A 13849-nucleotide genomic window follows, 5' to 3' on the forward strand; every position below is an offset into this window, starting at 1 on the left:
TCCTGCACCATGTAACTCGGTTTCTGTTGAACTTCGATAATGTACTGATAGCCATGGTCTATACTCAGAAAATGTATTACATTCACTCCTGCATCTGGTTGAACATTAGTAATAAATATTGACACAAATGTATTGACGGCACGGTGGCACAGTGGTTAGCACTGCTGCCTCACAGCGCCGGAGACCCGGGTTCAATTCCCGCCTCAGGCGACTGACTATGTGGAGTTTGCACGTTCTCCCCGTGTCTGCGTGGGTTTCCTCCGGGTGCTCCGGTTTCCTCCCACAGTCCAAAGATGTGCAGGTCAGGTGAATTGGCCATGCTAAATTGCCCGTAGTGTTAGGTAAGGGTTAGATGTAGATGTAGGGGTATGGGTGGATTATGCTTTGGCGGGGCGGTGTGGACTTGTTGGGCCGAAGGGCCTGTTTCCACACTGTAAGTAATCTAATCTAATCTAATGCACAATGGAGGTCAGTGATATCATCCAAAAATATTTTTTAACTTCAAAGACCTCTGTGAAAATAAAGGTTTTACTTCAGTACACCTTCTAACTTTGATGAATCATTCCTTTTATTTGTGGGATGTGGACATTGCTGGCTAACCAGCATTTATTGCCTGTCCCTATCTGTCCTTGAGAAGGTGATGGTGAGCTCCCTTCTTGAACCATTGTAGTCCATTATAATTTGACCCGCAATGCCATTAGGGTGGGAATTCCAGGATTTTGAACCAGTGACAGTGAAGGAACAATAATGTATTTCCAAGCCAGGATGGTGAGTGGCTTGGAGAGGAATTTGCAGGTAGTGGTGTATCCATTTATCTGTTGCCCTTATCCTTTTAGGTGGACATGGTTGTAGGTTTGGAAGGGACTTTCTAAACATCTTTAGTGAATTTCTGCAGTGCATTTTCTAGCTTGCACGTACTGCTGCTATGAGGAATCAGTGATAGAGGGAGTAAATGATTTTGAGTTTGGTGCCAGTCAAACTGACTGTTTTGTCCTGGAGCATATGAATCCTCTTCAGTCTTGATGACACTGCACTCATTCAGTCAAGTATGGAGTACTGTATTCCACAACCCTTCTAACAGATGGATGTTGATAGTGGGAAATTCAATGATAATAATACCATTGAATGTCAAGGGGCAATGATTAGATTTACTTTTGTTGGGCATGGCCATTGCCTGGCATTTGTTAGACCAAATCTCCTCAAAGTATATTAGGAGGATAGTCCAGACGCTAAATTGTTCTTATTTTAAAGGTAAGTGTAAAGCCTTGCATTCCAGATGCAAGTTGATTGGTCAAACTAGTTGACTTTAAGCAAAACACACTTTATTTTTACACTACAATCAAAATACAAACAAAATAAAAAGAAAAGAGTTGGCTTAACTATAACTCTATTGAAATGTTTAACAAAATAATATATATATGTTAACTACTACTAATTAACTGTTCCAATGTAGTAAAATGTCATAAACATACCGTCGGCAAAGGCAAACTCAGTAATATAGATTGTCTCACATATAGAAAGAGAATCCAACTTTCAGCTGTAACAGAGGGAGGACAAATAGCTTGCACATCCAGCTTCCAGATGCAGCAACTGCTAATAGCTAAAACTAAAAATTCTGGTTCTGCAGGAACTTGACCACACCCATTCAGGCTGCTTCTATTGTTCCAACTTTTAAAAAAGAAGGCCTCACAAACTGTTTACTTCATTTTTCTTTCACAGACCGGTCAACTCCTATGCATCAACCTTTCTTCCTGTAAAATAAAGGACAAAATATCCCTCTTAAAGCTATAGTATCACTGTAGGTCGCCCCAATTAAAAACAATGAACCATCAATACACAAAATTACCTTCATTTTTAAAAACCTTTAGCCTTGCATTATTAGTACACTACAATACAGAGGAACCTTGATTATCTGATTATTGGATTATCCGGCAAGATTGCAAGGCCCTGATGCTTGGCTAAACTATGTCATATGGCATTCGATTATCTGGAATTCAATTTACCGAACGAAATATTGCCCGCCTGTGTCCTTCGGATAATTGAGGTTCTTCTGTACATATACATTGACTCTAAGCATACAAACATTCACTACTACAGTCCATTTCAGTCTATTCTTTTCCTGCCATCAAACATCACGACAACACATCAGCAATTACATTCTCTGTCTAATTTTTATATTGAATGGCTACGATAATAATCTCCACCTAAGCAGTCTGGAATTTTTAACCCTTAAATGTTTCCAAAAATATTGTGATCACAATATACAATTGTCTCAGACACATTACTGGCAATATAAATGCTGAAATGTTGCAGTGCCAACACATAACTCAAGGTCTTCTTCTTTCTATCTTCTCATTGTCTTCTTGCAAGAATACAGCACCAATACCCATATCACTCACATCAACAGCCACCTTGAATGGCTTTGTGTAATTAGGTGTGGCTTAGAGTGGGACAGTGGTTAACTCAGATTTGAGTCTGTCAAATGCTTTCTGACATTTCTCCATCCACTGAAATTTTCTATACTTTTTCAACAAGTCAGTCAGCGGAGCAGCCAAACTGCTAATTTTTACTCCCAACTTCCAATCAAAACCACTCAGCCTCAGGAATCGTGCACTTCCCTCTTTGTTGATGGTATTGGAGACTTCCTTAATGATCTTTATTTTCACATCCAATGGGGCCATTTGTCCATGGCCCAGGATTGTGACTTGGGCTTTTGTGAATTCACTCTTAATCAGGTTTATCACCAAGTCTGCCTCCCAAAGTCGATCGAAATATTCCGATTGATGCTACAAACGTTTCTTCCATGTGTGACTAAAAGTCACCAGATCGTCGATGTACATCACACATATGGGTAATCCCAAAATGACTTTATTGGATAGTCTTTGAAATGTAGCTGGTATATTTTGCTTACAAAACAGCATGACTTTAAACTGCTACAGTCCATTCAGTGTCTTGAAAGCCCAAAATTTATTTTGCTCTTTTGGATATAGGTACTTGCCTGTGTCTTCTGACTAAGTCCAACTTCGAAATATAAGTTGCTTGTCCCAGCTTCTCAATACAGTATTCCAAACATGGAATAGAATATAAATCAGATTTTGTAACTGCATTTACTTTGTGATACTGAATTAGTGGTGCTGGAAGAGCACAGCAGTTCAGGCAGCATCCAACGAGCAGCAAAATCGACATTTCGGGCAAAAGCCCTTCATCAGGACCGAAACGTCGATTTTGCTGCTCGTTGGATGCTGCCTGAACTGCTGTGCTCTTCCAGCACCACTCATCCAGTATTTGCTTTCTAGCATCTGCAGTCATTGTTTTTACCTCATTTACTTTGTGATAGTCCACAAATAATCATTGGGTACCACCTGACTTTGGCACTGTTACTGGGGTGAGCTCTATTTACTGCAACTCATTTCAACTATATTGCCTTTGAATATTCAGTCAAACTATTTTTGAACCTGTGCCAACACTTAAGGGTTAAATCTATAAGGACGTTGCCTATTATTTGGAGTAACATTTCCTCTATCCACAACATGCATAATCAGATTAATACCTCCCATCTTATTCCCACATATCTCCCCATGTGATTGTAATTACTCTTTCATGTCATTTTGATTTTCCTCTGGAAGATATCTTAATAATTTATCCCAATTTTTGAGAACTTACTTATTGTTCAATTTAATTTCAGGACTGTCCGATTCAGAATCACCTGAACTTGGCTCTTTATTCTATGCTGTAACTAATAGCACGTTCTTGTTTTGCTTTCCTTGCCTATCAAAATATCTTTTGGGCACATTCACACAACACATGCTGTGAGATTTCTTTCTTAGCAAATTCTTATCAAATAATTCACCTCACTTAATATCATTTTGAGTTGATAAGGCCTACTAAACCTTGCTTTTACTGATTCACCTTCCACTGAGAGCAACACTAAAACTTTATCTTCACTAACAAAATTACAAATCTGTGAATTATTGTCTGCTTCTTGTCTCACGACATGCTACGCCACTTTCAAATGCTATACAGCCAAATCACATGTTCTATTTAAACTTCCCCTAAAATTTGACACATTTGTGATCTTTGAAACCTGACTCAACAATTTCTCCTTAATGAATTTCAATGGTCCTCTCACTTGATGTCCAAAAACTAATACTAGTGGACTGAATTTAGTTGATTCATTAGGTGCATCCCTGATTGCAAAAAGTATGAATAGAATTCCTTTATTCCAATCCTCTGGATAGTCTTTATTATAAGCCTTCAACATGGTCTTTAAAGTTTGATACCACCATTTTAAAGTGCCCCGAGGTCCTGGATAACATACAGTGGATTTGAATTCTTTTATTTCTAAATTATCCATAATTTCTTTGAATAATTTTGATGTAACATTTAACTCTTGATCCAATTGTATTTCTGTGGATAGTCCACATCTAGTAAAAAAGAGTAACTCTTCTACAATTCTCTTAGATCTGATACTGCATAATGGAATGGCCTTTGAAAATCTAGCAGACACTTTCATTATGGTCAACAAATTGTGATTCCCACTTTTTGTTTCAGGTAGAGGGTCCTACATAATCAATTAAGACTCTTGTAAAGGTTCCTCAAAGGCTGGAATGGAAATTAGGGGTGCTGGTTTTATCACTGCTTGAGGTTTTCCAATTACCTGACATGTGTGACATATCCGACAAAAGTCAACCACATCCTTATTTAGTCCTGACCAATAAAAATGTTTCTACTTTTTTGCTTGAGATTTTCTTACTCTCAAATGATCTCCTATTGCTAACCACAACACCCGCTTTCCATAACTCACCAGTAATATAACTTGAGGAAATTCTGCTCATTTTTCTTCTGCCTGAATATGTGATGGTCTCCTACATGATGTGTGGGATACACTTATGTTCTTCTTCTGTGTATGCTTTTTGACACAAAGTCTTTAGCATTACATTTTTCTGTTGTGATTTCTCTGAATTAGAAATATCCATTTTGTCCTCCACCTGTTCTTGTGGTTTTTTTTTCAACCATTTTATCAAACATAGCATCTAATAATTGAACTTCAACTTCCTTGTATTTATTTCTTGATTTCTACTCCTCCACCTGTAGCTTTGTGACCTTCTTATCACACACTCAGGAAATATCCCCGGATATACGTCCTGTAATACCTCAATTGCCTGATTTTCCGTTGCCTTTCAACAACAGTAGGCAACAATCCCACGTGTGATCCAGCTATATCATTACCAAGGATAAATTGGATTTCTGGAACAGAGAATGTTCCTATTACTCCCACCACACCTTCCCCACTTTTCACCAGACTCTCCAAACTCACTTTATAATTTGGAACACTACTCTTCTCATCATTAATTTCACATATTACTACTTTCCTGACAATACTCTTTCTGAATTACATATTTCCTCATCACTCACCATCAAAGCTTGACTTGCTCCTGTACCTCTTAAAATCTGAATTTCATTACCTGCTCCTCCTGGCATACATAAGTAAACCTCACCCACGCAAAATAAATTATTTAAAGAGATTTGGCACTTCTTTCTCAATCAGCCCCTGATCAGCTAGTGTGTTCTTTTGCAGCTCTTTAGCTTCCACTATGCTTTCCTTTACTACTTCAAAAAAACTTACTGACTCATCCTACTTTCTCACATTTGTCCTCCCAGTGGTTTTTCTCAGCAATCAACACTGCAACTTCATGTGGCCAACATTATTACAGTGAAGTCACCTGAGCATTTTTACTTTTGCTTCCATCTCATGGGCTTCCTTTTTACACCGTGGTAAACTATTTTCAATGATTTTTTTTCTTTTCCCCTCTGACCTGAGGATTTATTCCCCCAATTTCTAGTTCCCTCAGATTGGAATTGATATTGGAAGCCAAATTTTGAATTATGAACCAACTCATAATCATCTGCCATTTTGCTCCTAATCATTTTAACTCTCTAGTCCGCCACATGAGTGAAAGTGAATCCAAAATAATCATCTCTCTCAGAGCGCCATTTGTTTGATCTATTTTCAATGTCTTTATCCACCCATAAAAATGACTTTATATGATACTTTCAAACTCTATATAAGCTTTATCAGGTTGCCTCCTTAGATTCCTAAAACCTGTCTGTAGGCTTCACCTATTAGCTCATAAGCAGTTACAATTAGTTTATTCATCTCATCATACACTCCAGATACCTCCTCTGATTGTGATGCAAATTTCCCACTCACTCTACCTACCAACTTTGCTTGGATCAACAATACCCACATGATCACTGACCATTTCAGTTGTTTCGCCACTTTCTCAAACGGCTGTGATAAGATTGCTCTCCATCACTACCCTCACCACTACTCCTACCTTTCATCTCTACTTCTGCCATTCTAAGTTGACTTGGTGGTTCAGTAGTTAGTACTGCTGCCTCACAGCATCAGGGACCTGGATTCAATTCCAGCTTTAAGCTACAGTCTATGTGGAGTTTGCACATTCTTCCTGTGTCTGCGTGGGTTTGCTCTGGTTTTCTCGCACAATCCAAAGATGTGCAGGTTAGGTGAATTGGCTGAGCTAAATTGCCCATAGTGTCTAGGGATGCGTTGGTTAGGTGCATAGTCAGGGATAAATGTAGAGTATTTAGGTAGGGGAATGGGTTTGCGGAGGATACCCATTGGAGGGTCGGTGTAGACTTGTTGGGCCGAAGGGCCTATTTTTACACCATAGAGATTCTATGACTTTCGGTTTTTGGTTCCACCCTCTGAAGATCAAAAACTCTCCCTTCCTTCTGCTAGGGCTGTTCTTTCCTTTTCTTTTTATTCTGCAGGGCTATTATTTCCATGTTTCTTTCCTCTGCTAGAGTTATTCTCTCTTTCTGCTTTTCTTTCAATTGTAATTCAAACTGTTTCATTTCTTTTTCATGTTGAAGCTGCTTCATTTGCAATTGAACTTTAGCCATTTCCAAAGATTCTGATGGCATTTCTGGCAATCATAAAGGCTGAGTTAATGCTTTTTTACACAGACAAAGGCAACTCTAACAGTAGCTTGAACACCAATTCCAAAAGCTTTGCCATGCTCAGTTTCTGTAAAACTCCCGAAGTGACATTTTCCACCCCAGGAAACAGCCATTACTACACAAAGCACATCCTCTTTAAACCATTGCAACACCCAAAATACAAAAAACACACCAACACTCACCACTCACTGCCTTTTTGTCCAATAATCCTGAACTGAACCTAGAATTACAGATTTTGATGCTGACAAGAGCTCCCAATTTGTCATGAATCAGATCAAACCCGCTAAAAATATATTAAGAGGATAGCCTAGACCTTCACCTTTTCTTATTTTAAAGATAAGTGTAAGGCCTTGCATTCCATATACAATTTGATTGGCCAAACTACATGACTTTAAACGAAACATACTTTATTTTTACACTATGTTCAAATTACAGACAAAATAAAAAGAAAGACAAAGAATTGGCTTAACTGTAACTTTATTGAAATGTTTAACAAAATAATATATATAAAGTACTACTAATTAACTGTTCCAGTACAATAACATCTCATAAACATATCCTTGGCAAAGGCAAATTCAGTAAAATAGATTGTCTCACATGCAATTCCAGCAGCAGGAAGAGAACCCCAGCTTTTAGCTGTAACAGAGAGAGGAACAAAATCTTCCACATCCAGCTTCAAGTTCCCAGCAACTGCTGAAACTATAAATCCTGGCTCTGTGGGAGCTTGACCCTATCATTTCAGACTGCTTTTATTGTTCCAATATTAAAAAAAAACCAAGGCCTCACAAGTTGTTTATTTTAGTGACTTTGAGCAGACCTCTTGTCACTTCTATCTCAGCCTTTCCCCATAAAAAAAGGACACAATCCACCTCTTAAAGCCATAGTCTCCTACACTCATGTGGAGTGAACATTATTTGTCAATTGTTACAAAAACTTATATATTGTCTAGCTCTTGAGGTATTTAAATGAGGGTTGCTTTAGTTTCTCGAATATTAAAGTTCTTGTTGACCTTTGTGTAATCATTGGTGAACATTCCCACTTCTGATCTTATGATGGGGTGAAGGTCATTGATGCAGCAGCTGAAGACAATTGAGTCCAGGACCCTGAGGACCTCCTGCAGAGATGTCCTGGAGTTGAGCTCCAACAACACAACAAGCTTCTTATGTGCCAAATATGACTCCAACCAGTGACCAAATTCCTTCCCCTAATCCCCATCCTCACCCCGATCTCCACTGATTCCATTTTAAATTACTTACCCATTTTCAAACTTGCCTAATCCACAACAATTCTGTACCTTAGAATAATGTTTACTAACTTTACCAGCTCTGAGTTTGATATGGTTCCTCCTTGTGCCTGTAGTTCTCAAGTATATGGAAATTTACGATCATTGTTGTTTGAAGCATTCTGATAGTTTAGCTGATGTGTTGAATATTGCTTTCACACTGATCAGTTTTGCACTGATTCCTGGTTGTGATCATTGTCTTTCACAGGAGGATCTCTTTGCTAAATCTGATATTTCTTTTTTAAGGTCATGGAAAACTATTGGAAACCGCTTTATTTTAATTTATTTCAACCATCTCTTCACTCTTTGCTCCCAGACTATTGAATATTTGCAGCCACTTTTTAGCTCTGCTTTTCTTTTTCTTCCTTGCAGTCACCATTTGTAATTGTACCAATCTCAGATTGGACTGAAAAATATTTTACTTTAAACCTTCCTTTCTAGGGCAATAGATTTCCTAATGCATCCTGCCCAATGTGCTCTTAGATTGATTTGTAAGGATGTCTCATCAGATCCCCAACTTTTGCTTTGTTCTCCAACTCAAAGCCTACAATTGCTGGATTAGATTTTTTTTATATAGACAACTACACATCTGTGGAACAGCCATAATGTCTTTGTAAGTTGATTTTCTGACTTTCTGTCTACTTTCATTTTATCACTGGAACTGGTTTGGAGTTCTTCTGATGCCTCTTCTTAAGTTCTGCAGTTTTGGAACTTTTTTCAGGTCTTAATTCTTTTAAGTGGCATCTGAGTCTGTTAGGTGTGCTTCCCGGCTGTTACCATGTTACATGTTGGTTCGTCTAATTTTGGAGAAATTACTGAGTCTTCAGTTGCATCAACAGATATGAGTCTATTACACATCAAGGAATAATGCACAGCATTACAAACGCATGTTCTCCACTGAAGTCATGACCAAACTCCATCAAGTCTCTCTGTCATATGTTTTCTTACACCAACATTATTGGAGATGGCATTCATTTAGTACAAACCAGTATCACTTTTAACGTTAATACTATGTGGAGCCTGACTCTGCCCTTGCTGCCAACGTCCTTACACCACTCTCTCATGACATCATCCCACAAAAACCCTCATGCCCCACATTTATTACCTGGGATTTGGGTCACTCTGTAATCTTGGAACTTCCAGTCTGTCAGTGAACCTGACCATCCCAGGGGCACTGCTGAGCAAAAGAGCTGCTGGCATCTGATTGGCTGACAATTCTCAGACATAGCCAATAGATTGAGAATCACCATTAAACTGGCCACTTAATGGTCACACCTGGAGCAGTAAGAAGGGGATACAAGAAGTAACAGACTTAGCAGAAGAATAACAGCATAGCACTAGTATCTATTGTTGGGTCATCAGTATCTTATAAAGGGAACAGGACAAGAGGAAGATTTCAGCACACAAGTATATTAGAAGAAACTGGGACCTAAGATAAGGCATATGCAGATACAGAATACTCTACAAAGAACTAATACAGGAACATAGTGGAGTGAAATGACCCAAGATATAGGATCAATAAATGGCAGATGTGTCCTTTCTACCCTACGGGCTACAGGTCCACAGACTGGCAGCACTGCAACATCTCTCAGAACATCCAGAATTGATGCTTTCAAGGTAGGTCCGCTGACCACCTAGCTTATCGCCACCCCGCCTCAAGGTCAGAGTGATGCATGGAATGGCAAGAATGGAAGAATCACCAGGCATTTTAGCAGTTTTCCAATAAATGAAAGAAAGCCTAGATTTCATTATCATAGTTGAAGTGTTCAATTATTTACTTGTGGGAACTGTTTCTGTTCAAGTTATAAAACTAGTTGTTGAATAGATTTTAAAAACCTTGCACTACCAATGAACAATTGGAATATTGTATATTTGGTATTTGTCCATTTGTATTTGATTCACAATTGTAGCCATATGTTGAAATTTAGAAATATTGCTTTGTAACATCATTAATGTTACACTATTAGTTGGAAAATTGAGAAGCTTTGTTTCCCAAGGATATAAGATGCAGTGCCAAATGACATCTCTTACAGGCTTCCATTGTATTTGCAACACCACATATAACACTCAACAATGCTTGACATATTTCATGTGACATGAGGAAATAGGTGGACATTATATACCATGTCCTAACAATACTTTCCTGTACTGCAGCAGAAATTTAGAAAGTAACATTATGTTACATTCTATAAGGAATTATATGGGTTTTTTTAAAAATTGTTATGTAGTGCAAAGGTTTTATCATTTTAGCCTATTAAAGCTCTGTTTTTCATTTGATTTTGGACAGACATTTTCCATATTATAAGGAAAACGAATGAGCATGAAGAAAAAAGAGAATTGGGTACACCAGGAGCTTGATCATGACACTGATTGCTTTTGCAGATGGTGAAATCCTCAGTGTAAGCACTCCTTCTCATTCATAATTACTGTACTATTCTACTGAAAGTAAAAACAGAAATAATTTACACATCCAATGCTTGGAAGATAAAAAGGACTTGCATTTACAAAGCATCTCATCATACCTTCAGAAAGATCACAAAGCATAGCAAACAATGAAATGAAGTAACTTATGTAGAAATGTGAAGGAGCCATGTTGTGTGTAGCTAGATCTCACAAATAGGAACAACATAAGTAACCAGATAATTTGTATTGTTGCTAATATTGTGTTGAAGAAAAAATGTTGTTCAGCTTGATGTTATTCCAATAATTCCATGGATCTCTGACATCCATTTGAAGAATTAAGATTGACAAATAGAATCTTTGATTCGTAATTACCATTCAAGTGGATGAAATAAAAACAGAATGGCTGAAAACACATTCGACTGACCTGCACCAGGAAGTGAAAAACCATGTTAATGTTTTGAATCCTTAGATGAAGATTTGTCACATGAAATGATAGTCTGTCTTTCTCTTGCATGCACAAAATAAAACATGCATTTCAAGCATTTTCAGTCTTATTTACAATTTCAAACATTGCTATTCCTTTTAATTTCAAAAAGATGGATGTTTACAATGCAATTAAAATTAAAATATAGTGAGTGGAAAATATTTTGCAGCATGTTATTCACCTTTGAGAATATTATTACTGAGATCGCATGACATTTCCTAACAGCAAAGTTTTGTTTCCTAATAGCTAATTTTATTATGAGGTGTGAAATGTAATGGAGCATTTGATTTGTACAGATTCATATGTTGCTTATTTTTCGATATTTTTCATTTTAAAGAACAAAAGTGCAATTGAACAGAACCTGCTGGAGATATAATACTGGCAAGGTGATGCACAGATTGATAGTTTCAATTGTACAGATGTGCTTTGTAATCATTTCGACAAAGCCTTTCACAATAGCCATGTCATTTCACAGAAAATGCCATGAAATAAATATATAAATTAGAGGCTGAATTCCCGTGCATTCTTAGTTTCTGTAATTAGTCTAGGTTTAGTTCTGTTTAATGTTGCAGAGCTATTAGTGAGACTCAGGAAGCTTTGCATTTTATTATTATTGCAGTCAACCCCATGGGCTAAGGGTCAACATGAAATGTAATCAGGATCTTACTGCAAAATGTACCAATAGCTTCTATATGAAACATTATAATAAATTTAAGAGGTTCTTTTAACAGTGTTTTACTTCAGTTCTCTTTGTGTCTTGCATTTCCTCCCCTAATTTTTCCTTTAATGCTTTCAGGGAGATTTCAATTGTCTGTATTTATGAATCACTAAATAAGTTAAATAGAAGTTCAAATTTCAAGGAGACATTCAATTTTCATTCTATTAGCAAGTCATGTTTGGCAAAGCCTAGCAACTGCCTACTGCAAAAAATACTACAAAGCTTCCATAATGTTGAGGATACATCCAGGTTAGAAATGACAGGATGGTGTAGAGTACCAGTCACTTAATGAATCCCCTTGGGATAGGCCTTGGTTACTAACAATTCATATCTAACTCATCAGTCAGGCTGCAGCCTCTGCAGTTGACTCCATTACTTCTAATATGGCCTCTTCGAGAAGGCTGCAACTACTCCATGCTGCATAAACAACCAATTATGGTGAAAGATATGAATTGCATACCTTTCTGGAAATGTTCATTTCCTACCTAAAATACCCGAATGAAGAATTTTTATATAAAAAATAATGCTTTAAAATACTGACCTTCTACCTAAGGCTGTTTTCTTGTCGAGCCTAATTGCTGGGCTGTCCATATAAAGGAGTCACACTCCTTGCTTGTGTCATGAGGCAGTTCTGTAATTTAGTGCACGGTGATGCCTAACCTCGTGATGTGCTCAAAAAAAAAGTTTTGGTTCTAGCATGCTTTGTGAACATTTAGAGCTTATTAGTGTCATTCACAATGTCATCCATTTTACCATCGATCGCAGGCTTTCCAGTTCAAACTAGCTTTGAAAAACCAGATGTTCCAAGACACATCTCCTAACCCTTATGGCAATCATTTTTTCTTTATTAAATCAGTTACTGATAGGCAGTTTTAAAAATAGGTTCAGAAAGAGCATAAATATAAATGTAAACTCTTATTTTATTCATTGCAGCTTTTGGAAGTATACTATTCCTTTGCATTTACAGGATTTAATGAGTTCCAAACAAAATGGTGTATCAGTTATTAAAAAGGACAGTTCAGGAATTAATCTCCATAATAAGCCAAATTGGGATTTGACGCCCAGCACTATATAACGCATGCATTTTTCCCTTGTATCTGCAACATATAAAAGTGAATTTGTATTTAATCAGTCAACCTCCAACTGAATTTTAGTGAAATTCTATATGTTTCTGGGGATGTTTAGTAGTTTCAATTGCATGTGTAAGCCCATGTGAGATGTGTGCAGTTTCATAATTACATGATATTCCCCATTCTATGCTAAATGGCTTCAGTTCAAAAAGTGTAGGTTTCTCCCTGCAGTATCTGTTTCTGTTGGCCTGCTTCAAGGGTCCCACCTACAATATATTCTACTCTGCATTGTAGCACTTAACCACTTCACTGCTGAACTGGGAGGAACATCATAAACTCCATGGTTTCTAGTCTAAAATGTTGCACTATATTGACTTCATAATAAAAGGCAGCATGGTGGCTCAGTGACTAGCACTGCTGTGACACAGTGCCAGGGACTCAGATTTGATCCAACCCTCAGGCGATTGTCAGTGGGGTGTTTGAAAGTTCTCCCCTTACCTGCATGGGTTTCTGTTGGGTGCTCTGGTTTCCCACCACAGTCCAACGATGTGCAAATTAGGTGGATTGGCAATGGGAAATTGCCCACAGTGTTCAGGGATGTGTGGGCTAGGTGAGTTAGCCATTGGAATTATAGGGTAAGGAGATGGGTCTGGATGGGATGCTCTTCGGAGGGTCAGTGTGGACCTGATGAACCAAATGATCTGTTTCTACACTGTAGGGAATCCATGATTCATGTACCACCGTAGCTAAAGTGTCTGAATAGATCGCAATTCTTCAAAATTAAAGCAACCAATATGGTTGCTTCAGTCATTTTAGTGATTAAAGTGTGGAAACAGGCCATTCAGCCCAAGAAGCCCACATCAACCCTCCAAATAGCATCCCACTCAGACCATCTCCATACCTCTACC

The 13849-nt window shown here is 37.8% G+C and overlaps 1 long non-coding RNA gene across 1 annotated transcript; it reads right to left on the reverse strand.

Moving 5' to 3' along the window:
• Positions 1–1431: 1431 nt before the first annotated feature.
• On the reverse strand, positions 1432–12496 carry LOC140496160 (uncharacterized). Its single transcript, XR_011964188.1, has 3 exons — positions 12413–12496; positions 9372–9541; positions 1432–1751 (listed from the first exon to the last, which is right to left on the reverse strand). It is a non-coding gene; the product is annotated as an uncharacterized lncRNA (long non-coding RNA).
• Positions 12497–13849: the final 1353 nt, after the last annotated feature.

Source organism: Chiloscyllium punctatum, chromosome 26 (assembly GCF_047496795.1).
Source record: "Chiloscyllium punctatum isolate Juve2018m chromosome 26, sChiPun1.3, whole genome shotgun sequence".
NCBI lineage: Eukaryota > Metazoa > Chordata > Chondrichthyes > Orectolobiformes > Hemiscylliidae > Chiloscyllium > Chiloscyllium punctatum.